At 58.6% G+C, this 27,161-nt stretch overlaps 1 long non-coding RNA gene across 1 annotated transcript in view; it reads left to right on the top strand.

Moving 5' to 3' along the window:
- Positions 1–10,899, top strand: part of LOC118498772 — a 39,024-nt gene extending 28,125 nt beyond the window's left edge. The window contains exon 4 of the long non-coding RNA XR_004901226.1: positions 10,889–10,899. This is a non-coding gene — a long non-coding RNA (uncharacterized LOC118498772). The remainder of the gene's footprint in view (positions 1–10,888) is intronic.
- The last annotated feature ends 16,262 nt before the right edge of the window (positions 10,900–27,161 follow it).

Genomic DNA, 27,161 nt, shown 5'->3' with positions numbered 1-27,161 from the left:
CTGTGATAGACGAGAGGAGTGCCAAGGTGCTGCAGGTACAGAGGGTGACAAGAGTGTGAGCAACGTCAGGACAGGGGAGGCTGCATCTTTCCCTCAAGAGAGAGTCAGAGAGAACCCCCGAGGAGGAAGCGGCACGGAGCCGTGGCCTGGGGACTGGAAGCCGGTCAGCGAGCAGCTGAGTGCTGTGGTCCCGCCTCCCTCTCCATCACCCGGATCCACCAGGTGGGATGAGCAGGACGTGCCGCCACCTAGTAGCCTGAACCTGGGGGGGGGGGGGGGTTGGCACGGAGGTAGGGTGGGACGAGCAGAAAGCCCCAACAGCTGGGCAGCTCTGTGGCCCCCAGCTCCTGACACACTCGGGTGGGCGACCCAGCCCCATGCCTTTCCGGAGCCTTCTTCTGCCGAACGCTCCCAGGGTCAGGACGTTGCCCCCTGAAAACAGGGTGACCCCAACTCAGTCAAACCGGAGAGGCTTCTGCAATAGGTCCCATCCGACTGTCTCCTGACACAAGGAATTTCAAATGCCAGAGCCACGCTGGTTAAAACAGGGGCGGTGTAAGGCTGAACGCGCCTAACCTAATAGCAAGTACGGAACCAGTCGTAGTGAAATAAACGTATCACTCAGCACCGGATGGACTGATTGGCTGTGCCGGCGATAATCACATTGATTAAGTGAAGCAATTGTGTTTTCTTTTAAATGATATTCATCATTATAATTTAATTAGACTGGAAATTAAGGCTTCACTCTGCCAAAAAATAAGTACTCTCATTTTCCACCTTGCTGCTGCGTAAATCCATTACACGAGAGTGCAGTTAAGCAAGGATTTCAATGGAGCAGGTTCTCTGATGTTCGGAGACGCCGATTATTCCGAGATGCAGAGGCTTGATAGCTCGAGACAGGGGACTGACAGGTAAACCATCAAGGGGTGGACGGCAGCTAAGACAAAGAAAGCAGCTTCCTTCCTGATTCCTCACAGTGGCCTCTCCTTTAAGTGCTTAGCTAGTCCTCAGAACAGGTACCGCCCGGGGAAGGGTGGAAGTCAGCGGGCAGCAGCCAGGGGACACAGGTAGGGCCAGAGTCGCTGAGCCTGGGGGCGCAGGAGGGCAGACAGATGCCCGTTGGCTGAGATGCCTGGTGGGAGGGAGGGTGGAAGGCCTCTGGCAGAGGGCGACAGGGAGAGACTGCGTCAGAAAGCAAGCCCAGGCTGTTTACAGAAAGACAGCTCCAGCGGCCAGGGGGTGGGGACCAGAGGCTGGGAAGACATTTGGGTGCCGGGGGACGGGGCAGAGGGATGGCAACATCAGACACATCTTGGCAGTGCGATGGGCTGAACTGGGTGGCCGGCAGTCCGACAGTCCAGGTGGAGAAAGGAAACCGAGAGCCTGGGCGACTCCGAGGACCCCGGCCCTGTGCTGGGGGCGACGGGACGTGACAGCCAACGTGAGGAAGTCAGAAAGAGGAAACTGCGGAAGAGGGCGGTTTTCAGCTGTCCCGGCTGTGAAGACCTCTGGAGCACATTAGCTGCCGTCACAGCGACTTCAGCTTCGACAACGGTGGCACCTGCCCTGGTTAACGGAAGGGACACCTGGGGGGTGCTGACAGGGGATGGTGAGACCCCACCTGGGCAGAGAGAGAAAGCTGCCAACCTGGACTGCCGGACCCCACAAAAGTCTCTCTGCAAGGACACGTAGGATGACTGCAAGCCAGCAATAGCCGGAAACTTTGCTCGCAGCGGACCAGGGCCAGGAGAAGCCCCACGAGACACAGGAGGAAAGGGATGCTGGAGAGTCAGCACAGACAAGGATGCAGGTAGGAGCAGGCGGCACGTGGGCGTGCGGACCCCACAGACGTTCAGGGAAGGGGAAGGGGCGCTCCCTGACGCTTCTCACGGGGCCAGACCGCCTAGAGGGGAGGCCTGCCAGCGATGTCCAGGGATTAAAAACCAGTGGTCAGCGTCTCTGACGAGCAGAGACGTAAAAGCTTACATCTAGCACTATATAAAAGATAGCGCTGCCCAGCCAAGTTAAACACGCACACGCCGAGGCTGCACAGCTGGCTGAGCGCTCGGAAATATAAATCACTGCGCCCCAGCAGCAGCGGCACTTCCACTCATGAGTGCTTTCCCTTAGACTCCTCAGGAGTTCGAGTCGGTGTTTTCCCTAAACCTCCGCTTGTACAGTGAACCTGATGCAGCTCTTACAAAAATGCATTCAGCCTCTGGGAAATAACTGAAAACGGGGAAAACAGAGGAGCGGATACATTGAAATGTTTTTTTGCCAATCACGGACATGAAGACCAAGTACATAAGGTGACCACACCTTCCTTCCTTGGGGGGAGGAAAGGCCACGGAGCGAGAAGAGGCACCGGCGCGGGGGGCGCCTGGGCATGGTGCCCTGCGAAGACTCCAGCACGGCCATCGGGGAGTTGCCATAAGCGGAACCGCCAAAGGATAAGGCCAGAGGGGGACCCCTGGGTGCTGCTGCGGCCCTTCTGAGTTAGTTTCCACAAAGGGACGGCCGCCTGGTGGGCGCCGCGAGCACAGAAACCGCTGCTCCCCAGCCGTGACCGGAGCAGGGGTTCGCCGAGGGGTCGCGGAGTCCAGGCGAACACTAGAATTGCACACGATGCGGTGCTGATGCGCCTGGGGCGTCTGTCCGGTGACAGTGTAGTAGCTTCACTCCGATGCTCAGAGAAGCCTCTGGCCTCCACGCCGGTGTAGCAGAGAAGCCCCGAGTCAGCCCCCAGGGGCTGTGAGCCAACCCCGAACCCCGTCCTTTCCCCGGCGCTGAACCGACGGAAGTTCACAGCCTTTCTTTTTCCAGTACGACCATGGCTACTCAATGGTGGCTAGGAAGTGGGTTGTTGAGGGGCACTAAAAGTCAGAATTCATAACCCAAACCGGGGGTGCTACTAGAGCTGACAGGTCTAATTCGATCCCAAGAAGTGGGGTGTCCACGCTCCGCAGCAGAGCTGGCCCCGAGGCTCGCCTGCATGGGGGGGCCGTGAGCCCGCCGCTTCCAAAGGGGCAGTTCCTTACCTCGACTGCCTTTGTCTGTCGTGGAGCTCAGCGGCCACCGCTCTCACTTGTGTCATGAGGTGAGTTTTGTTTCATCACTGACCCTAGTTTAATACGGGCTGTTTGTGGGCACCGTGATGGAAATGCCATCTCTCTGTGAGCCAGTTTTCCAGTAAGTAAACTTAACAGTAGCATAAACAGCATCATAAATCATCTCCACGCTCACTGCCGGACAGACACACAGGCCTGCCCCGCCCCCGCCCACTTTCTGTGGGGCACTGACGTTTCATTTACTGGCGCTGAGCTGGCTCAGAGAATGTGCAATTTAACTAACTCGCAACGCACTATCGAGGGAAGTGTAACAAACCTACCGGAGCTCTTTCTAAGTTTTTGTCTAAGTTTTTGGAGCACTCAGACATACTATCAAAGGAAGTCCCATAACGGACATCATGCAGGCTGCTGACAACTTCACTGGAACTGGCTCAGTTAACTTCTTCCCAGTTGTTGGATAATGTGGAGCAATGTTTTCCACAGGGAAAGAAAGACCCACATGGTTAGAAATGTTCAAGGTACAGAATCCTCTGGCTAACAATGAGCTAAAAAAGGCTTATCATTGACAATGGCGATGAAGTATGCATCTTCATTCTTTTCCTCCCAAGGCCCCACCAAAGTGGCAGAAAAGGAAATTTCTGGCAGGGAAGGAACGATAACCACGCTGAAAACTTACAAAGGGGTCTGGGCAGCGGACAAGGGCACTGGCCTAGGTGGTTGTGGCGTGAAGCAGTGACCTCAGGATGACTGGAAGGGGGAGCAGTGGAGACAGCAGTGCCAGGGTGTGGGGGGCAGGGGCTTCCCCAAGAACAGAGGCCATGACAGGACCTCCACACCTAGGCTGAGACCTGAGAACATGCTCTCCACGACAACATGGTTGCTTGGGCCTGGAAGAGGAGCATACGAGGCGACGGGTAATTCCTAAAGACACCATCAGCCAGGTGAGGGAGAGGACAAGGCAGAGATGCACCGAGAAAGAACAGGACAAAGCTGGCACGTGATGTCTCCTTAGCAAGGCAGACTCCAGAAAATCATAGGGAATGCTTCCCGAGCTCCCGGGGGGAGTCACAGGACCCTAAAATTCTAGATTCAGCTGAATTATCAATCAAGCATGGGGACAAAGTGCCTGTATTTCTGACCACTGGCACTCATGGAGAAGTGGGTTAAGGAGGCACTCCAGCAAAACAAAAACAGAATCCAAGAAACAGACACCGTGGGACGTGAGACGCCGCGGCGACCAGAGCAGCCGGAAGGAGCAGGGGAGCCGGAAAAGACACTGCGAGGTCCCAGCCGGACACCCCCTTGTCCTGGCCAGGGCTCTGTGACATGGAGTCACGGGTTCTGCCCTCTCCAATCACGCCATGCGGTTCTGCAGTGAAACACGCTCGTATTATCGTGACACTGTAAATATTCCTTTCCACATGTTAACATTTTTAAACTAGAGCTGTGGAAAAAAGCACAGAAAGCCTCATGATAGATGAGAAACAGGCTAAACGTATGTTCAACTTTGTCCACATAACTCTTCATAACGACCGAGAGCTGGAGAGGCAGTATGTTTTAAGTGCCCACGTGACCTGACACGGGGAAGTCTGACTTACAGTTACGGTGACACCGGCAAGGAGAGCGAGGGCCAAGGGGGAGAAGACGCAGACCGAGGACTGGTTACATCCGGGGGGAGGAGGGACGAGGGGTCTTCCCCCTGGCTCGCACTCCCTGCCAGCCGGGGCACGCTGCCCACCACGCGGCGTGTCTGTCGCCTCTGGTGGCGGCTGTACACGGCGGGGTCCGGGGGCGCCCTCGTGCAGCGGGGTGTTCGGTGACTGCAGCACGCTGGCCGCACAGACTGAGGTGCCCGCGTTTTAACCAGTGAGGTGGCTACACACGTCACACTGGTCACATAAATCAGCATTTTTAGTTCTCACCTGAAAGTGTCTACTGATTTTAGAGAGAGGATGAGAGAGAGAGAGAGAGAAACACCGATCAGGTGCCTCCCATACACACCCCAACCGGGGACTGAACCTGCAGCCTGGGTATGGGCCCCGACCTAACTAGTAAACTTTCCGAGTACAAGATGCTGCTGCCATCCACTGAGCCACCCCGCCTGGGCTAACATCAGCATTGTTAACAAAAGGTTTTTTTTCACGACGAAAGGGACAAGGCAAGATGCGCCTGCCGGCCCTGTGAGGGGGAGGCGCCGCCTGCACTGACGTCCCCGTGTGACGAGAGGGTTTGTCACGGAGGGAGGAGAGGTCAGACCCGTGCACGACCCAGGAGTCCCGGCTGCGTACTGGACGCCCCATGCATGCACCAGAATCCCGCCTGTGTCACAGACGTCCCATGTACAGAACACACACCGTTTCGTGTTGTGCACCTGTCCGAGGTTTTCCTGTGCACCCCCCACACACACAGCGCTTCCTCGGGCCCAAAAGCTGGCCTGGACAGTGAGAGCAGGCGTCACGAGGACGAGCCCGAGTGCCTGGAGACGGCGCCCTGGGAGCTGAGAGGGGCGGCCGGTGCGCTGGAGGGCCCCAAGGAAGAAACCCAGGAGCTACAACGAGGCTGCCGCTCCTTGCAGTGTCCTCAGGGCATGGACAGGAAACACCGCCCTCCGTGCAGCCTGTGCTGAAGTGCCGTCAACCAGCGGGAGCTGAGAGACAGCCCGCTCCTCCCGCACCACCGTCCCGGGTTCCTCTGTGCCTCGTCTGTCCCACGACCTGGGGGGGGCCTGTGGAAGCACCCAGAGGAGCAGCAGTCTATTGGGTGGGGTTGTACGTGAGGGGAGATCCCCCCCAAAAGCAGAATTATCTTCTGGAGGGCAAACCCCTTGTAGGACAGGCTTCCCCACTCAGTGAGGGTTCTGGGAACCCGTCCGCATCAGTGCACCAGCTGGCGTTGTTGTGAGAGGCTGTGTTCAGCTCCAGTGAATTGTTTTGAAGGCTCTTTCAACACATTTGCCCATGTCGTGACAGGTGATTTACAAGCATACCCGCCCACACCAGCTCAGTGGTTTTTGACCAAAAATGGCAAGATCCCTGTGCCCCACCTTCCCTATTCACCAGATCTCGCCCCAGCAACTTCTTTTGTTTCCCCAGATTAAAAAAAAAAAAAAAAGCCCTGAAAGGGAAACAGTTTGCTGAGGGCAGAAACACTAAAAGCATCAAAGCCGACAAGTTCAAAAACTGTTTTGTGCAGCGGAAAAAAAAACCTCCCGGTGGGTGCACTGCATCAGATAGAGAGCACTTTGAAGGTGACTGAAGTTAACCATGCAAGAATAAATACACAGCTTTTTATAGATGAACCCCGTTTCCACGGGCGCCCCCTCACACACAGAAAACAGACACGGAGGACGCACTCGCCACGTCCCCGGTGCCCGCTGCCGCGAGGCGGTGGCACACACGGTGCCTCCTCCTCCTCAGCTGTGCGCCTGCGTCACGTGCACAGCGTCCCCACTGGGCCCGTTTTGTTCTTGAACAAAATGTAAAGTTTCTTAAAAGACACTCGGAGATGTAAGGCGTGTTTCTGAAAGACGTGGAGTCGAGGCGGAGGGCAGATGCTGTGGACACAGCCCCTGCCCAGACACAGGCCTGCAGGTGCCCACCCCCCACCACCGCCCCAGACCCCTTAGATGAGGCTGACTCCCAGGCTGATCCTGTTTATAAGGGGAAAAAAAAAACCCCAGCTCAATCAGCAGCTGCTCCCGTGCTGACGCCCAAGAGGAGCTTCGTCCTGGGGACACGGACTGATGCAGGAGGGGACGCCTCAGCCAGCATCCCTCACGGCACTCCCCTTTCCTGCCCAGGACCCACCTCATGCAAAGGGCTCGGTCTCCACCAGCAAACATGCATGACGCTCCTTATGCAGAGGGCGATAACGGTGAAATCACTCAGTGACCACATACGCATCGCTTCAGCTCTGGGCTTGGCAGAAAAGAATGAAATAGAGTCCCCCGAAGGGTCAGTCGGTGCCCCCAGCGCTTACCTGGGCGGACGGACGCCCTGGCCCCAGACTGCGTGCGGGGAGAGACGGCCGCGGCGCTGTGTCACATAACAGGCACTGCAGACCACGCAGCGGCCTTTCAGAGCAAGCCAGGGAGTCCTTACGTGCGTTACAGACAAAAGCAGAAGCAGCACATGACGTCTGCAAGAATTCTTGGGCTTCACCGATCAAAATTTTTAAAAATACCTGAACCATGAAGCTTACACCGTCAATGTGGAGAACCCCAAGGTGCAGGAGCGGGTGGGAGGGTCGCATGGAACGCGCACTCACGGGACACCGGGACCTCAACGGTGACCTGACAGCGAGGCAAACGGCACGGGAGAGCGCCAGCAGACTGTTGGGGGTCTCTGGCTCGTGCCGGCTGACGCTGGGCCGGCTGACACCGAGCTGTGGCAAAGCTGTGGACGACCCTGGCTATGGAAGGCCCGGCGAGGACGCCGGCGTGCACGGGGCTTCAGCCCGAGACAGCGGGCACCCCGAGACCACTCGCCTCGTGTCCTGCCCACCAGCAGATGAGGCCAACCCAAAGCAGGGGTTTTTGTGTTTCTGGGATGAAGAAATGGAACCAAGTCCCGAACAATGTTTGTCCCCAGATGACGGGTCCCGTTAACCCCTTCTGGCTTTCACAACGCCTGCCTGTGCACTGGCAAAGGGCTTCAGAGGCGGGAGAAGCACCCCTCCCAAGTGATCACCCCACTGTGCTGGTCCCCCCAGAAGCTGGCAGGCCCACTCCCCGGGGAGCCAGCGCACAGGCCTCCGCACAGAACGGCGTGACCGTCTCCCCGGGCTAGGGACAAAGCCGCCGGAGCGGAACACCGTCCCAACGCCTCCTCCTGGAAACCCGGGTTAGCAACAGAGCCGCCCACACGGGGCTGCACTGAGGACTGAACGGAATAGTCCGGGCGAAGACGTCCGCACAGCTCCCGGCACAGAGCAAGAGCTCCGTGAGTGGTAAGTGCCGGCTGCGCTGGTCGCAGTGGGGAGGGCTGGGGGAGGGGACCGACCCCCACGCTGATACGACCATGTCGCTGGGCCGACTGCAGAACCCAGATACACTCCTAACCATCAAAAGTTAAGTGATGCTGACCAGTCTGTCCGTTGTTTATTTATTTTATGTCTAGACAGGGGAAAGGAGGGAGAAAGAGGGGGAGCGGAATATCAATTGGCCATCTCTGTACCTGCCCCAACCGGGGATCAAACCCACAACCCAGGCTCGTGCCCTGACCCGGAATTGAACCGACGACCTTTCCCTGAGCCACGCCATTCAAGGCCTGAATAGTCTTCTTCTTCTTACGATTTTTACTTATTTGTTTTTTAGAGACAAGGGGGAAGATTTTAAAGATTTTACTTACTTGTTTTTAGAGAGGGGGAAGAGAGGGAGAAAAAGAGGGAGAGAAACACCAGTGTGTGAGAGAAACATCAGTCGGCTGCCCCCTGCGCACCCCCCGCTGGGGACCTGGCCCCCGAGCCAGGCCTGTGCCCCGACTGGGAAGCGGCGACTGTCTGGTTTGCGGGAAGATGCCCCATGCACTGAGCCACACCAGCCCGGGCCTGGACAGCTTCGCGTTTGTCTCAGCACGGTTCTGCTCAAGTCCCACCTTCCTACTGTCATCCTTGCTCTACCTGTGTGTCCCACCTCCTCCAGGAAGACCTCGCAAATGCAAAGCGTGGGCTCCCCGCCCACCTCCCAGCCCAGCCCAGACGGCCCTCCGCTCGGTGAGGAGTGATGGCTGCATCCTCTCAACTCCGAATAAAACAGTGTCCTCCAGAGATGAGTCCTGGGGTCACCTGTGACCTCCACGGAGAAGTGTCAACGACCATCAGTCGTTAATCAATCACTGTCTGCCACAGGTCCAGCCATGCAGGTGGTGATACTCTTGTCCTCCCGACATACCTGATAAATGACGCCACCTTCCTCCCGTTATCCTTGTGGTGTCTGTGTGTTTGATCTCAAAGGCTGTCAGCCTTTTAAGGGCAGGCACCAAGAAAGCCTCCAGGGGCCCTCAGGCCCGAGCCACTGCCTAAACGGCACGGGCCCCCTACGTACCTCTGGCTGTCTGGAGCCCCCCACTCCCGACACTCCCTGAAAGAGCACTCGATGCCACCGGCGTGTTACATCACGGCTCTCCTCCACGCACAAAAAAAACCCTGCTACTGTAGCAGGTGTTTAGAAGTGCTCTTAACTGACTATTTATCTTCCTTTATGTGGTGTCTGTATATGCCTGACTAACCATAACAGTGGATTGCTTACAAAAGTCAGAGCCAGCTGTGCCTTCCAATCCGAAGGATTTACACAGTGGTTCGCGGAGCATTCTTCGCACGCGTGCAGGAAGGGCTACCGGGCTGTGACTGTGCCGGGGGCGGGCGAGGAGCTCACTTACACAGCGTCAACAGTCTAGGCCTCTCCCGCAGCGGCTCCCGCGGGCGGGCGGGACCCTCTGAGTCGGCGCTGCTCTGGCTGCTGGAGAACCCCGCCTGTCCTGGGCCGCGTCCAGGCAGAATCGGAACAGTCGTCAGAGACGACAACAACGTTCCGAAGGCACCTCCTCCTCTCAGCCCCACTGAAGAGCAGACGGGGAGATCTGAGGGCGCAGTGAGTAACATTCTGCAAAATATTTTTCAGTCTTATCATCACATTGCACTCCCCCAAAGAGCCCCAGGGAAGGCATTTGAGCAAGGCGAGTGGATTCCGTTTTTTTCACAGATGAATAAGACCAAACGGAGTCCAAAGATGAGGCGTGAAACTCTTAGATGTCCTGCCTCCCCCTCCAGCCACCTTCCCATGCCCTGGGGAGCCCCACCCAGCAGTGCCACGGGGGGCGGGGGGGGGGGACACAGAGGGCCCTCTGCCCTGTGGCCCAGGGGACACACCTCGCCCCTTATAGCTCACAGTCCCTCCTTCACTCTCCCCCCACGCCCTCGGACTCTGGGATCATAACACCGGGGTCATGACCCAGTCTGCCCAGGACGTCCTGTTTTCCTTGTTGTCCGACAATAACTACTAGTCGCAGACCCTTCCGCTCTCAAAAGTGTCCCCCTTGGAGCAGTAAATTACATGGTCACCTATGTCAACACAGCCTGGGTCCCCAAACTGGAGGCGAGAGGGTCCACCAAGGCTGCTGGCCCCCGTCTCCCCACCGCACACCAGGCAGGTCACGCCCGAGAGGAGCATGGGCCACCCACAGCCGGGCCCCGTGTTTCTGCCTGGCTGCACTGCCCACGGAACCCTCTCTCACCGAGCAGTGTTTCCCAGGGACTCGAGGCAGAGAGGGGCTGGCTCCCCGCACTCCACCCTGGTACCCTGCCCCCCATGACCAGATGCCCGGGAGCAAGCAGGAGGAGACTGTGGTGGGAGATTCCTCAGGTGGGGAAGAGGCCGAGGCTGCCCAAAGCCCCCACACGTCTCCAGGGAACTTGCCATACACACCTATTAAGGTTATGAAGTATTTATCCCTCTTTAAAAACAAAACGAAAGAGGAAACCTGGGAGAAGTCACCTGTGATAGAATTCAGACATGAGCCAATTTCTTTGCCTTACAAGGGGAAAGTGGTTTTTTTAAAAAAGAAAAGGTGGGGGTGTGGCCTGAGGTGTGGCAGACAGTACCGCCCCCTACCCATTTCTTCCCTGGTGCCCGAGCTCCCAGCTGGGCTCTTCAGAAGGCGCCTCCAAAGAGGGAGTCCGAGTGGTCGCTAAGGTAACAGGAAGCGCTCGATCGTGGGCAGTCGGGGAACGGAAGCTGGAGCTGCAGGGAAACACCACGGCGCACCCACAGAATGGTGCAGCTTAGGACGCCAATCAGAGCCCGTTCTGAGGGGCGCCCGCAGCACCCGCTGGCCACGGCCCAGTGCGTGTCCGCTGGCGTGCAGGTGCACACACCTGCAGCCTGAAGGCCTGCACTTTTCCACCCGGAGTTGTGTAGCAGAATGGTCGTGGCCGTTTTGCTCATATTGCCCAAATGCCCAAATGTCCATCAGCAGACTGAATAAATGCATGATACGATCGGATCTGGTGGTGGAATACTACACAGCAGGAACATAAGCTCCACCCCTCCAGGGAGCCTCACGACACAATGTTGAACAAAAGAGCACAGATACAAAAACACGTTCTTACAACGCACGCACACGTATACAGTTCAAACCTATGGAGCAGGCAGGCAGACCCATTGACCGCCCCAGGCTCACCACAGGCAGGTGCTCCATGGACAAACCCATGGGCTCCAGCTCCCTGCCCGTGCAGGGGCCCAGGGACAGCGGTGCCTTTCCAGCCTGGGCCAAGGTCCTGCAGAAGCCGGCTCACTGAGCTGCACATTAGAGCTCCGCATGCTTCCCAGTGTGCAATGAATGCTCCCCAACAACGGCTAAACACGGGCACCAACAAGGCCCTGTTGCTGAGCGGGAAGGAGTAAGAGTCGGAGCAGGAGGGACCTGCAGAGGCAGCACCGTCACCGCTAGGGGCTGCTGGGAAAGGAGTGTCTCCAGAACCTGGATGGGGACGGAGGTCTCCACACGGGAGCTTCCAGGACAACAAAACCTGGGAGGCGCGCAGCTTGCTCTGGAGAACGAGGCCGGAGAGGAATCTGCGGTCCTCACGCCGTCCTGAGGTGTGATTTAATGTGCTTCTTCGTTACCTTTGCAACTAATGGCAAAAACTGAATTACCTACTGAGAGTAAACAAATCCTGATAGCCACTGTAACTAGAAGCATGGAAAGTGCAATGAATGCCAGCACCTCCTGGTCTATCACGGCAACCAGGGGAGGGACAGGTGCTTACGAATACCCCCATCAGTCCTCGAACTGCTCCAGGAGAGTGGGTTAATCTCCTAGAAACTAAAACAGGCTCCTGTCAGTGACAAGCACTTCGTCCAGTAAACAAGTCCTCCCCACTCTTGCCTCATCTGGCGCTCCAACACAGGCACTCTGCCCCCTGTCCCTGCTTTGGAAGCCAGCCGAGCTGTCTGGAGAACCCAACCATTCCTTGGGACAAATGTGGGCTGTTTGCTAGAACGGCTGGAAAGGGAATTACTAGGTATTGCATAGAATAAACAGATTAACATTTTAAACTTTGTTTCATGAACAGAAAATGCTGGCCACGCTGCCCGGCAGTTAATTCTACCTTTCAGAGGAGTCTGTTATGAAGTGACTTCTTGTCAAGGGAGAAAATTATGCAAGAAAAAAAAATCTCACATTTTCCTCTCAAAATTTGAAATAGAAAAGGTCAAGTAAAAATAAACACAAAGCCGACTAATTGGAGCTTCTCTTCTCCCTGCACCAGTGAATAGAGCAGAAAGTTAAAAATAAGAGGCCTGAACTTTCCAGAAAAAGGGCTGCAGGATAGAAATACATGCTCACATCTGACTCCCAAGCAGCTAATTACAACCGTCTACAGCTGCTCTCCGTGCGCCACTAAATATTATCTACAGAGGCAGAAAAACAGAGAAAAACTGCTCATGGGGCCTCTGGAAACTACACATTGACGGACAACCACACACACGGCGTGACCTGCTGTAGAAGTCCAGAGGTAACTTCACGAGTAAATAAACTGACTTTGCGTAAGCCAGTCTGAGTTGGCTTTTCTGTCGCTTGTCGCCAAGGACACACGGAGCGTCATCCCAACACGGGTCTGCACGGCGAGCCTGGCAACAGCCGGAAGGTGCCCCATCAGCCTGAAAACACTGTGTGCGCCCCGACTCTGCACCAGCGTGTCCGTGCCAGGAGGGAGCCCGGCCCAGCGGCGAGCAGGAGTGCAGCCTCACGTGGGCGCGCACGTGCCGTGCCCACACCTGCAGGCACACACACGTGCCCAGTGGGAGCGGCGCAGACCAGTGACTCACACGTGACCTCCAGAGCCCACGTGCCTGGCCGGTCCTGGCGAGCGTTGTGCCGCCCCGGGAAGCTGCCCGGGCTTTCTGCCCCAGTGCACGCAGCCACAAGCCAGAGCAGAGGCCAGCAGCGCCCAGCCCCTGTGGCCGGAGAGTGGACGAGCTTACGCATACCTGCGAGCCCCCAGATGGTGGCCTGCGTGCCAGCTGCGTGTGTGTGCACGCGTGAAGCTGCCACCCGAGACCGTCACAGAGGGTGTCATTGGACAGCTGAAATGACTCCTGCTTTCTTTCCCTTGTGTCCATTGTCTGGATTTTTCACACCAACGCACAGTTTCACAGCAGGAAGAGTGAGAGCAGGGGGAGGATTGATGCCACACGCGGGAAAGGCAGGAGGGGAGCCAGGGGGCTGCGCCGCCCTGCCAGGACCTGTGTCCTCGCCCCCCCATCGGTGCCACCCCCACTTCTTCCCGGCCCGGTGCGGCCCCCGACCACAGCCACCACTGCGGCCGTGGGGCTGCACAAGCGGACTTCTATTTCACTTCAGTGTCAGCGGCCATGAGTGGCTAACGGCACCACTTTAAAGGTTCCTTAAATTCTCAAAGCAGCTCGGGGAGGTGGCCCTGGCCTCAGGGCACCGCACAGGTCCACAGTCCCCTCGCAGGGCCACCTCCGAATGAGGCGAGGTGATCTCTGGTCTCCACACCGTCCCCCAGATGACACGAGGCCTGGAGGCCCCACACACAAAGAGCAGGAAGACACTCATCGGGGGGAGAGCGGCCCTCTGACCTGCACCGCCCTGACTGGCTGGTGCCGGCGCAGCATTTAAAGCACGGAGCTGCTCACGCCCAGGGGGCACAGCCCCGCGGGGCCCACATGACCAGACCCAAGGCAGCCCAGGGCTCAGGGGGCTGGGCCCGTCCAGGGCGCCCCGGCAGCAGCATGAGCCCCGCACTGGGCAGGGTGAGGCAGGTGCTCACCAGCGAGGCCCCTAACACAACAACAGACTTCCTCTCACACAGAAATCCTCTCCGTGGGTCTGGCCAGCAGAAGAGGGGCTCGGGGCAATAGGCAAGGGGGCCGAGCGTGTGGGACTTCACAGGTAAAAGGGGACCCGGTAGTCAGCGAGCAAGCCTCCCGCGGTGCCCCACCGGGCGCTGGGCACTAGCTGCCCCTGACACTGTCTCACCGGGCAGGGCTGCGGCTGTCCCACTGCTGAGACCTCCCTGAGGCAAGGCTGTCCCCCGCCCAGGTGAGAACCAAGGCCTCCGGAGCCCACCGGCAGTGGCAGAACTGACCGGGGCCTCCTGTCCGAGGCCTGCCGGCAGCACCGGCTCATCCTGTTTCATCGTCCCCCTGGCCACTGTCATCCCGTGCAGAAGCCACCGGAGCAGAGGAAAGACTGTATTCTTAAGCTCACAGGAGAAACCATGAAAAATCAGTTTGTAAATCAAATCGAGTCAGTCTTCACCAGGCGCCCGGCACAGAGAACACAGCGTACTCTCAGCGGGGGTGTCTGCTGAGATGTGGCGGCTGGGGGCCGGGCCTGCGGCCCCGGGATGGATGGAAGGTTCTGGCACAGTCCTGAGCATGAAGCTGGCCCTGCATGCAGCTCTGCCGTCTCCATCCCCTCATTGGAGTGTCTCCTCATATCCGTCTGACTTCTCTGGCTCAAATTCCACGGGTGGACTTGCCCAGGCGAGGCTGACACTCCACAGCCGTGTGCGCGGCTCATCTCCCGCCAAGGGCAGGCCGGCCGGCTGGCCCAGCCTGTGGTGACAGTGACCAGTGACCACACGGCCGGCACCAACAGGCTGCCGCCCTTCCCCCCGAAGTTCCTCCTCCCCTCTCAGACACAGAGAGTGAGACCCAGCGTGACACCCCGCTGCCCGAAGAGAGCAGGCAGCAGAGGAGAAACCCCTCGATCCGGCAGGCCCAGGTACGGGTGAGCTGCAGAGTGTGGGGGGAAGGCAAGCAGCCTGGAGTGTCCATGGGAGCCTGCGGGCTCGAGGGCACCTGCTGCTGTGCACACAGGTTCCCAGGTGCCGCTGACTCCGGGGAATCAGCACCCGGGACCTAGGAGAAGTGGGGGTGGAGCTGTCGTTGCATCATCACACAGCCCATTCCAGAGAGCACTGCGCGTGAGCTCGGAGGGAGCAACCATGAACTTCCAGGGTCTGGAGAGCCGAAAAGGCCCCACCGCCTGCTTCTAATGCATCCTCTCCAACTACGCACGTGCAGTAGGGACAGCTCTGGGAGAGCTCTGGAGTTTCCACCCGTCTGATGCCTGAGAGCTGGTATCTCGGGAAAGGGCTGTGTGCATGCGTGTGCACGCACGAGCACCGTCCACTCGTGTCCTGTGTCTGTCTTCCTGCCGGACCTAGGTCTCCACGCCGGCCCTCCACCCCGCGCTTTTTAAATTATTTATGATATGTCGCAAAAAGTTTTTTCTCACAATTGATCTTTCTGTCTTCTGACCTTACTTACAGTGTTTTGTTGTTTTGTTTTTGGTCAGATAGTTTTCCATTGCTGCAGGGGTTTTTTTTTAAGATTTTATTGATTTATTTTTAGACAGAGGGGAAGGGAGGGAGAAAGAGAAAGAGAAACATCAATGTGTGGTTGCCTCTTGCACGCCCCGCACTGGGGACCTGGCCCACAACCCAGGCATGTGTCCTGACTGGGAATCAAACCAGCAGCCCTTTGGTTTGGAGGTTGGCGCTCAATCCACTGAGCCGCACCAGCCAGGGCTGCAGTGTTTTTTTTAAGGCAGTCAACTCTGACTGTTTTTCCTTTTGCTGAACCTGAGTTTCGAGTCACGGTTTTAAAAGCCTTCCCCAACGCCTGGATGGGTCCACCTTTTGCCCTTGGCTCTCCGGCCCGTCTGGGGCACACGAGCGTGCGTGCCGGAAGGCGGAAATCTAACAGCTACCGCACCACAACTCCGCTGTCCCCAGTCCTTATTAAGACGCCCGTCTGGACCCGGGAACTCAAGGGGCCCCTGGAACCACGCACGTACTAGCATCCCACCCGACTTGGGCTCGCTCTGAGCTCCGTTTATTCCACGCGTCCGTTCGTGCATCGTTATCGCGCCGCGTCACTGCAGACTTCAGTTGCCACAAGGTTCCCTGTCTGTGGGCTGTCTCCGTCCCCAGCCCCTCCTCTTCTGAGTTCTCTTGGGGCTCACGCACACTTGTTTTCCGTGTCAGTTTTACAACCCACACGCCCAGCCCTACACACGCCCATCCCAACGCAGTCTCCTTCAGCCTCTGGCTCTGGTGTGAACCTTTGAGAAGCCTTCTCTCGCCACGAACAACAAAACTTCCGTCTACGACAAACGGGGTGACTGACATTCATGGGCCCCCGAGAAAAGGTTTCGAGACATCTAAATGTTACTTTCTGGTAGAGTCTGAAGTGCATAGAAAACGCATTTCTAAACCCTATGTCGTTACGGCGGCATCCCAGCAGACGCATGTCCTGCCATCACAGCGCAGCCGCGTGCATCACCTCCACTCACGAGTGACCCCTTCCACCTCTCTGACCTCTGGCTTGGGGACCTGCCCCTAGAAGGACCCGAACCCGCCACAGACAGCACTAAGCACGGCTTGTAAAAAGTAAGGCAGGCTAAACGACTTTCATGTTGCTAGGAAAATTTATTTTTTATTGATCTATGTTTTGACTAACTCTCAAGCCACCTGTTTTTTGGTTTTTAGGAGAGCACAAGACCAGGGCAACAGCCAAAGCACCGAGGGCCGTGGCCTCCCTGGTGCCGCTCCGGGACTCCCCACGCCCGGGAACTCCACCCGGGCAGCCCTCTCGTCTCCAGGGCACGTCGCTAGTGTGGCTTTAGAGAAATGACAATGAACGTACATGGGATAAGAAGCTAATGTGACTGTATTTGTATTTAATGCGCTAGTCCAGGCTGTAACATTAAACGTGACCACAACCCACACATGGAACACAGAGAGCTTTGTTAGGTGCCGTGAAAGGGCTGTCAGCCCGGCTGGCATCGTAGCCGAGTGGAGAAAGGAACCTGTGAGAACCTCCCGAGGAAGTTCATAAGCCCGTTGTCACAGGATACAGTTGCAATAAAGACAAAGAAAGGAATTAATACTGCTGTGGAAAAGGAAAAAAAAAAACAAAAGCAAACAGCTCTGAAAGCCTGAAATCCCACTGATCACACTTGAGAATCTAAGAACCAGTTCGTCAACAGGCTGAGAAGCGAAGAGCCGCAGCGTGCAATGGCGTCAGGGCAGCACTGTTCCCACACGGGGCTTTCTGCTCCCGGCCGCCCAGAGGCCTCCGAAGCTGCTCCGCAGAGCCAAGACGACGGTATCAGCAGACGCACAGGCTGAACAAGCAAAGCAGCTGGCTCGACCCAACGTTCCTGGACGGGGCCATAAGTCCAGAGGCCCTGGGCAGTGGGGAGCTCCTTGCGCTTCTGACCACGGTGAACACCACTTTGAGGTCCTACGTGATCCCACAGCCCTCTGTGTTTCCATAAAGAAGGCTGGCTCCCACCCTGGCCGAGTGACTCGGCTGGTTGGAGCACAGTCCTACACGCCGAAGGGTTGCAGGTTCAATTCCTGGTCTGGGTCCACACACCAAGGCTGTGGGCTTGATCCCCAGTTGGGGATGTACAGGAGGAACTGATCCGTGTTTCTCTTTCTGCCTTTCTCTCACCCCTCCCCCTCCTTCCTCTCTCTCTAAAATCAACAAATACACCTTTGGGTGAGGTTGTTTTTTTTTTTTTTTTTAAAAAAGGCCAGCTCTTGAAACACTTAGATATATTGGGACAAATGAACGAAGTTTTAATCTGTGCAATGTTTGAAATACTTCAGCATTTCCTCAGGGCTAACCCTCATGGGCTGTCTCATTTAATTTGCCATGATCGGCTCGGCTCAGTGGGTTGGGCATCATCCCGCAAAGTGAAAGGTTGCCGGTTCGATTCCCAGTCAGGGCACGTGCCCTGGGTTGTGGGTTCAGGCCCCGGTTGAGGCACGTACGAGAGGCAACCGATGGATGTGTCTCTCTCACGCCAATGTTTCTCTCCCTCTTTCTCCCTCCCCTCCTCTCTCTCCAAAAATAAGTAAAATATTTAAAAAATTTTAAAAAATAATATGCATTTAATTTCTTGTGATCCGAGAACCACAATGCTGCGGGACAGCAGACAGACGACTGGTCAGGGGCGGCTGATGACGACAGAGGGACGGGGCCGTCCACCTCTCGTCGGGTTTAAAAGTCCGCGGTGAAACCAAACACGCCTCTAAAAAGTCACAACGGCACGGTCACGCGTGAGAAATGCAAGGGGTCGAAGGTGCGTCTAAGACGCGGCAGAGAAACCCACAGGGAAGGCAGGCCACCCTCACCCGCCACGCCCTTTCCTCGCGAGGACCGTGAGGGGCGTCTCCTCGGCCCCGGCCCGCCGCCTGACTCCCTGCTCACTGCGCATGCGTATCACCTGGGGGGGTACCTTCCCCGAGGGAAAAACGCCCACCGTGTGTTCACGTCATAAAACACACAAGACCCCCTGTGGCCGCAGTCACCCCAGAGAGACCGGTGGCGGGGGGGTGGGTGTGTGGAGCGGGGCTCAGAGAGGCCCCCAGGCTGGCTGACAGGGCGGCAGGTGGCCTCTGTAACCCTGTGCCCCCCACCAGGCACAGTCCCCGCTCCCCAAAACACCCACTTGTCACTCCTGACACTTCCTCCGTGTTGAGCCCTTCACAGTGTCCCCTGCAGCCCTGCGTCAGACTTGGCCGAGACGGACCACCTCGACTTTGCTCGAGTTAACTGCCAGCGAGCGCGGGGGCATTTGATCTCAAAGCTCTCGGAGAATCCTCTCCCTGCAAACACCTCCCTTCCCGGTCCACCCCTCCACGTCCCCTCGTGTCCCCAGGTGGCAGTCAGGACGGTCCCTGCCCTGACCCAGCTGTGCCTTCCTGGTCCCACCTTCCCTCCCCTTTCTTTAGCCTGATGCTAGCCAGGGGTCCCAAGGTAGACAGGCGCAGTGGTCAAGGGCCCCCTCCTCTGGCCCAGCCCCCCTGTGCCCCAGGCCGCACAGGACGACTCCAGATCCAAGCTTACACCACCGAACGGCACCTAACTCCTCTCAGAGGGGGCTGCGCCACATGCAGTAACCCATCAAACCCCAACTAACTGCATCCCCAACGCGGCTGCCTCTCAGCTGCGTCGCTAAGGTGTCCAAGGCCATCCTGTACGGGAGGTGGTGGGGGAGGGGAGGCAGGGGGGGAGGCGTGGACAGAGATGGTGGCAGTCCTGACGGACTGGAGGTGAAAGCCCTCACTTTGGAAAGCGCATAAACATGTGTGACGCGGTGACGACGACGCCCAGGAGGGACCCTTGCTGGTGAGGTCCGTGGAGATCCCCAGTCACGAAGGCCTTGGCCTCGCCCAGGAGGGCTTGCTGGCAACGGGAGCCTTGCTCGCTCGGTGAAACCAAAGGACACACACTCTTCAGGGCAACCACGAACTCTTCACTCTTCATCACGAACGTGACGGGGCTGCACAGAAAGCCAAGGGGACCGCCAGCACGGGACGTGGGATGGCACTGAGAGCCGGGGATGAGGACACACAGGGGGCTCCAAAGGCATTGTTAGCTTTTTAAAACACTGTTGTTTAAAACAGACTTTAGCCCTGGCTGGTATGGTGCAGTGGCTTGAGCGCTGGCCTGTGAACCACAGGGTCACCGGTTCGATTCCCAGTCAGGTCACGTGCCTAGGTTGTGGGCCAGGCCCCCTGCTGGGGGTGCACTAGAGGTAACCCACTGATGTTCCTCTCACACCTCAATGTTTCTATCCCTTTTTTCTTTCTCTCTTCTTCTCTAAGAATAATACAATCTTTTAAAAAAACTTTAAAAAGACTTTATTTTTGAGAACCATTTTACATTTGAGAAAAGTGGAACGACAGCACAGAGATTTATTTCCCACACGCCCGCACCCAGTCTTCCCAGTGAACGCCTTACACCAGCACGGTGCACTCGTCACAACTCACGGTCACACTGTTAGGAACCGGCCCAACAAGCTATAGTGTAACCAGGTTTCCTCAGATTTTACTCAATGTCCCTTTTCTATCCCGGGACCCCATCCAGGACACCACATGACACTTGGTCACCACGTCTCTCCTGCGGCGGGCTGTGACAGCTTCCCTGACTTTCCCTGTTGACCCTGGTGACCTTGGCAGTCTGGAGGAGGGCTGGTCACGCACGTTGCAGGAGGCCCCCCACCGGGATTAGCACGATGGTGTCTCAGGATGGACTGGGGACACGGGGTGTGGGTGAGGGGGGGACCACAGAGGTGAGTGCCATGGCATCACGTACCGAGAGTGCCTGTTACCGACAGGACCTGTCACCGCTGGCAGTGGCCGTGGTCCCCTGGAGAAGGTGTGCCTGTCATTCCCCACTCCATGTTAGTTAGCCTTCCCTCCCGCACTGTCCCCCGTGGCAGGGGGTCGCCGTCGCCGTGCATAGCTCGCCCCTGGGGACGGTGCCAGGCTTCCTCCCCTGAGGACGCAGCGGCCCCAGGAACCACCTGGAACTGTCTGCACGAGAGGTCTCCGCCTCTCCCCTTCGCTCATCAATCATTCCTCCTCGTCAGTGTGGGCTCCTGGATATTTACTGTAGACTGGGGGCTGCCACCCAACGTGGCTGTGCTCTGTGGTGAAAGTGCTCCCGCTCTGGCCGCCGGGAACTTCTGCGGGCTCCTGTCTCCCTCTGACACAGCCCTCGACGTGCGGGTGCCGCGGTCTGGTCCTCAGCACTGCCCTCCCCCACCCCACCCCCGGCTGGCACTGCCAGGCGGCCCCAGGCTCATCGCTCGCACTTCCTGGCGGCCCTGGAGAGGGGTCCTCACCCTTTATTTTCCCTGCGCCCTTTCACGGAGCATGCGGCCACAGCTAAACACACCCTGCGGGAGACGGCCCGCCTTGCCAACCTCCTCCTGACCCCAGCCCCCAACGTGCACTGCGGTGTGGCTTCCCCCACAGGGCACTGCCAAGTGGCCCCTGGAGAGGGCTGCCTGCGGTGGGGGGGCGGGGGCGGGGAGCCTCGGCTCTCCGTGTGAAACCGCCTGCAGAAGGACATCCAGGGACGTGCTGTGAGATCACTTTAAGCCCTTGTGTTATAACAAGTAGTGATCAGGCCCAAGCGAGAAAGTCGGTACAACCGTGACTCACGATCAGACTGAGCACGGATGCTCACTTGGCACTCGGGAGTGAGTGCACCCCGCCCGCGCAGCACGCACACGCTGTGGCCGCCCCTCCCCCCAGCCAGTCCCCAGGCGCTCCCCTCCCCCAGACAGTCACAGTCACAGAGACTCCGCTCACGTAAGGGGCGTCTGGGTGAAGAGTGTGCGCGGAGGCACCCACGGTTCTGCTCGGGGAGGAAAACATTACAGCCGTGAAAACGGTGGAAGTTCACCGTAACTTCCAAAAGGAGAAGTCTCCTGATGTAACAGAGAAATAAGTTACTCTCTGAACTGCAGCACGGGAAGTGCTGCACACTCACAAATCCTCAGAGAAACATTATGAAAAAATGACTCAGTTACATCCCAGGTATACGTAAGAAACACTTTACACAATTTCACAGCAAAGCCTCCAGGCACATACTTCAGTGGGACGTCACCTGGGGCCACGGAACCCGGGGTACGGGGAAGGGTGGGAACCAGTGCCCCCCTGGGCCCAGAGCTGCTGGGCAGGCCCTGGGTGGGCAGTACTTGTTTTGTTAGGGGATCCTATGTCCCTGGATTGGGCTCCCTCATTTGCTACCAACACAGAAGATGCCCAACCTGACCTACGCACCTAAAATGCTAAGAATAGCCTGGCCCTGCCCCCAACCCCCAGGCAGAGGCACAGGGCTCGAGGACAAGGTGCCAGCTCCTGACTCCCCGAGACCCACCTCCCTTCAGGGGGCGCTGGGCCAGGAGCCAGCCCCGTGCATCCCAGCGCTCGGGGTCCATGGATGCTGCCACGAGGCTTCACGCCACCAGCCCCCCGTGGTCGTGAGCAGGGGTTCAGGACACCCGGTGTGCAGATGGGCGCATGAAACCGAGGCCCGGGTCACACCACACGGCTGCGGAGAGGTGGGGCCAGAATGACTCACACCCAACAATCTGGCGGTTCCAGAGACCATACCACCATGTTCTCAGCTGCTTCTCCACGGAGACTAGAGGACGCCTCCCCAGGCGGGTGGGTCAGGACCATCTCAGACGGCGCGGTCCCCTGATGGAGGGAGAGCGGAGAGCGGCACGGAGAGAGCACGGGGCAGGAACCGGCGAGGCAGGTGCAGGAGCAGAGCAGGGTGGGAGCTGTACCCACGCAGACTGGGGTCAGAGGGAGGAGGCTGGGGCCTGGAGCACCTGGGGGAGGGCGGTCAGGGGGCGGCTGGAGACAGGTGAGAGAGAGCCCAGTTGAGCAGGGTGCTGATGGCTTGGGGGGAGTAAGCTTTATTGCAGACGAAGGTGAGTAAGCCCTGGGGTAAGACAGTGACCTCTGGCATGTCGTGGAGGGTGCTGAAACATGCGGGAAGATGCAGGGCCGGCTGCAAGGGCGTCTGTGGGGGCCAAAGGAGGGGCGGTGCTGGGCCGCAGGGCAGCGGGGGAAGCGAGGAGCAGCAGGCCTCCGGGGGGAGGGCGAACGCAGGGCCACAGGCACACAGTGTGCTGGGGACTGGCTGTGACGGTGACGAGCCCAGGATGACTGCCAGGCTTCTAGCAGATGGGGGGTGCTGGTGACATTCGCTGCCACAAGGCAGGGCACGAAATTTAGGGAAATGAAGGGGTTGTTCCCAGATGTTCACTTGGGACGCACGGGAAACGTCAGCCCAGAGAGCGGGGTGCAGCACGCGCCCCGGGCCTGGAGGGCCGAGGGAGCTGCAAAGGGAAAAGCAGAGGCCAGCGGCCCGTCCGGACGCCTGCACTGTCACAGTCTGCCCGCAGACTTGGGCGGTGGAGGCCCGAGTCACACCGACAGCTCCGTCCCTCCTGCCGCCGTGCTGGTTCCCGGCAAAGCACCGTCCTCCATCCCACTGCCCCGGCCGCCACCCAGGCCGAGGGCACAGCCCCGACGTCCCAAGTCCCCGCTGGCCTCCCCAAGTCTTGCTCCTCTGCCCTGTGTGGAGAAGGCGGCTCTGTCACACCCCCTGCAGAGGGAGCCCAGGTCACTGCTGGAGGGGCAGCAGGGCCTGCCCAGCCGGCCTCCTGCTCTCCTGGTCTTCCTCGGGCCCACCCGCAGCAACCACACGCTCAGGTCTCTGCGCAAAAGAGGCTTGTCCCTGCCAAGGCTTGTCCCCAGGTGCATAAAGTCTTATTTGCCATAAAAGACTAGCAGGTCCCAAGGGCCACAGACAGCCTGGTCTCTGCCTGTTCTTATGTAAAACAGGGCCTGCCCGCCCCCTCCACTCAGCTGCCTGTGCTGTGTGGGGCGCTCCCCAGTGCTCCAGCACTTGGCCAGTAAGAAGCGGCTGCTAACTAAGGGCCCCCGGCATGGCTCGAGCCTCCAGCAGTGGCATGCAAGCGCCCTGCAGATGTGGCCATGGGGGGTCCACTCGGCAATGCCCACCACGCCCTTCGCCCTCCTCATTCCGCCTGAGGTGGTGGGACACAGACTCTGTCCGGACATCCTGGTGACCGGAGGTGGCCGTGTTGCATTGGTCCAGCCACTGACACAGAAGCTGGGGGTTTCCTGAAATGCATTCCCGATGGGGACACCGCCCCTTCCTGCTTCCCCTCCTTTCTGGAACTGGAGTTCGGGCTGGAGTCAGAACAGCTGCCACCGCGCCCGAAGGGACAAGCACGAGGATGACGAGCAGAGTGTACAGGGAGGGGTCCGGAAGCCACTGTGCAGCCCCAGACCGCCCACTGCTTAGCACGAGGCCCCGGGAGTTGAAAGGCAGCCACACTGGCCAGGTGTCCTGCTACAAGTCAAACCCAGACGGGGAGGATCCCTGGGCACGGGTCCTGTGGACAGGGCAGTCACAGGCCTGGAGCGCCGCCGTGACCAGGCCTGCCCTGGCTTCCAAAAGCTCAGGTGCCAGGGGGGAGGGCAGACAACTCAGAGACACCTAAGGGCTCCTTAACCCGGGGACATGGACAAGAATGACACAGGGAGGCAGGGAGACACAGCCTCCCCAAGGAGACAGCATCTGAACTGATGGCTGAACGATGAGCACCTGAGGGTGACTGCCCCCCACCCACCCAGAACCAGCAGACACCGACCCGGGGGTGGGGGCGGGGCTGTACAGAGCAGCAAACCGGGAACCGGAGGGGACAGGCCGGGGAGGAGCTGCGAGCTTTCTCCCGAGGAAGCTCACTCCTCCGGCTGTGACGGGAAGTCACTGACGGGGCCAAGCAGGGCATGTGGCCTAGGAAGATGACTCAGGGACCACACGAAAGGGGGGCCACCTGGGAGCAAGTCTGTGTCCGTTCGGGAAAGCCAGTGAGGAGCCCCGCGGGCACGGGGGGGTCTGCAGAGAAGATGGGAGCCCACGAGGGCGGAGGAGCCGGCAGCCTCGCCGGACACTGCAGTGAGGGTGAGAGACGGGGGGCCGGGGGGGTGCAGATGGCCACGGCCACGCAGGAAGCAGGGATGGAGTGAGGGGGGTGGGAGCAGCTCCGAGCTGGCACTCGCTGTACCGTGTCTGGAGCTGGGGCTGGAGCACGAACTGGCGGGAGAGGCCTGGGCACCCAGGGGCGGGCAGGAGGTGGCCTTTGGGCTAAGAACGGGCAAGGTGGGGAGGAGGAGAACGAAGCCCCGCCCCAAGGTGCCCCAGGGGGCAGATGAGCTGTGCGCCCAGAGTTAGAGCCAGAGGGGCAGAGACTCATCAAGTCTGGACAGTCTTTTAAAAACCAGGAGGCCTTGCCAGCGGCCTCCCCGCCGGGGCCTCGCCGCCCTGCCCAGAGTCCGGGGGCCGGAGCAGGGCCACCCACACCCTGTAGACCGCCCCCCGGCCTCCCCCAGCTGCAGGAGACAGAGGGTTTTCTGGGACGCAGCTGTGTGCAGGCAATGGCAGGCTTCAGCCTCAGCGTGTGGACGCCCTGCGCCATCCCCCACGGGGGTGCACCCTCCGGAGCTGGGGACCAACGTGCGAGCGGCAGCGGGAAAATGCCGCCGGGCCAGAGAACCCACCACAGCAGATGGCTCTGCAGGCTCAGCACCCGGGATGCCAGCTTCTCTCTTCCCCCGTCTAGGATGGCAGCGGGCGCTTCTGGAACCCTGTCAACAGGAGCCTGGGCTGACCTGAAACGGCCATAGCTGGTGCCGGGGCTGGGGGCTTCGAGGGACAGAGGCCCGGAACGAGCCCTGGAGAGTCAGGAGAGCACAGCCCCCTGGAGGCCCCTCAGCGCCGACCACCCCCCTACCCGGGGTGGGGGGCGAGTGCGTGGCCCCCAGAGGGCAGCACTGTGCTGCTTCCTTCCTCCTGAGATTATCTCGGGGCCTCGATTTCCTGGCTTCCACTGTACAGATTGTGTGAATACTGTGTTGGGGGCGGGGGGGGTGGGTGCTGAGACTCATCAGAAGGGTTCCAACGGCCTGGGGACAGAGTGCCCCGCTGGCCCCCAGAGGAAAGGACACAGATTTCCTTGGCATTCGAAAGCACACGGGACACTAGGGTTGACATCTTCAGGACCTGGGACCTGGGACCTGTCTTCGAAAAGTAGAAAATACAAATGTGCGATGATGGTGAACTGTGCCTATTTTATAGGACTGGAGGGCTCTACTGACTAAAACAGTTTGTAAATAATCGTTCAGGTAAAGAGTCAGGTTTAAGGTGTCCGGAGCGCCGCCCACTCCCTCTGCCGCACTCGCTCTGTGTTTCGGCGCAGCCCCCAGTGTGTGCACCGCCTCCCTGTTTGCAGAACGGTGTGCTGCTTCTTGCTCTTCAGTGGTACTACGAGCATCGGTCTGACTTATAAATGTACGTGCAGATAAATAAGATGTATCTATTTTTTTTTTAATGCAACAGGAGCACAACAATGGAAAAGGGACTTTGGCAGGGCTCCTGAATTCTACGACATAAAGCAGGGGTGTCACACTCATTTTCAACGGGGGGCCGCATCAGCCTCACGGATGCCTTCCAAGGGCCGAATGTAATTTTAGGGCTGTGTACACGTAACCACTCCTTAACTAGAGGCAAGGAGCTCGGCGCTGCCGCCGGGTGGAAACAAGGTGCTGAGCAGATAAGATAAGGTGGAGGGCCAGATTCGGCCCACGGACCTTGCATGTGCCACCCGTGATATAACAGTAACTTCCAAGGATTCAATCCATAGACTAACTTGATCCCATAATTATTGCTTCCAAAGGTTATGTTCCAAGGGGTAACTATACTATTAAAAAAAGATAAGGTGCATTCCCACTAAATCTTATTGATGTTGTTATTTATGTCCCTCTACCAGCCGGTCGCAATAGGGCCGGCGGGGTAAGGGGGCCAGCCCAGGCGGACTCAGCAGGAGAGGCGGGAGCTGCCTGGTGAGCAGAGGGCCTCGGAAGCCGCCCTCCATCCGCAGAGTCTGCTGGGACCTGGCTGGTGGAGAGGGAGCCGCCGGGCAGGATCCGAGTGGGGAAAGCGAGCGTGCTGGCGGCTCTGGTCTCGGCTGGGGGCCAGGGCACACCTTCTGGACCGACAGGCCCCCACAGAGTGACCCGCACTTTCTCAGAGGGCTCCTCCAGGCAGACGGCTGACCCGGGACAGGGAGCCAAGCCCCGCCCGCCCAGGCTGCTCTTCACACGCTCCGTTCTCCCACCCCCACCCTCCTCCTGCAGGAAGGAGGAAGGCCGTTCTCTGCGGTCCTTCAAACTGTCTACACAAATCAGAACCATTTTCTCTCATCAGAATAAAACACCGACTTCTGAATTAAAGACGTCAACTTTGTGCAGGATTTAAAGAGCAGAAATCCGAATGTGTGTGGCAGAGCAACAAGCAGATGGGCTCTGAGGCCCGCTGGCCTGCATCCACACTTCCCCGGCTGCCCGCCACGACACTCTGACACTCCATTGTGTCCTTCAGCCCGTCCCCCGCAGGCAGACCCGCCGCTCCCCCGGGACTGCGGCCGGCCGGCTGGACAGTGGGGGCCCAAGTCCTGGTCTCCTCCGCCTGACCCCGAAGCCCACGGCAGAGACGTAACTGTGTGTTCAGCACTCGGGGACCCAACTCCCGCCCCTGGGAGGAATCAACCAAGCTGCCAGAAGGCAGAGCCCCAGGCATCCTGATGCCGTCTGGAGCCAGACGGGGACCCACCAGCATCCAGAACTGCCATGGGAGGCCATCCTCTC

The sequence above is a fragment of the Phyllostomus discolor genome, chromosome 2, assembly GCF_004126475.2.
Source record: "Phyllostomus discolor isolate MPI-MPIP mPhyDis1 chromosome 2, mPhyDis1.pri.v3, whole genome shotgun sequence".
Taxonomy (NCBI): domain Eukaryota; kingdom Metazoa; phylum Chordata; class Mammalia; order Chiroptera; family Phyllostomidae; genus Phyllostomus; species Phyllostomus discolor.
This window is presented reverse-complemented; position numbering and strand designations above follow the sequence as displayed.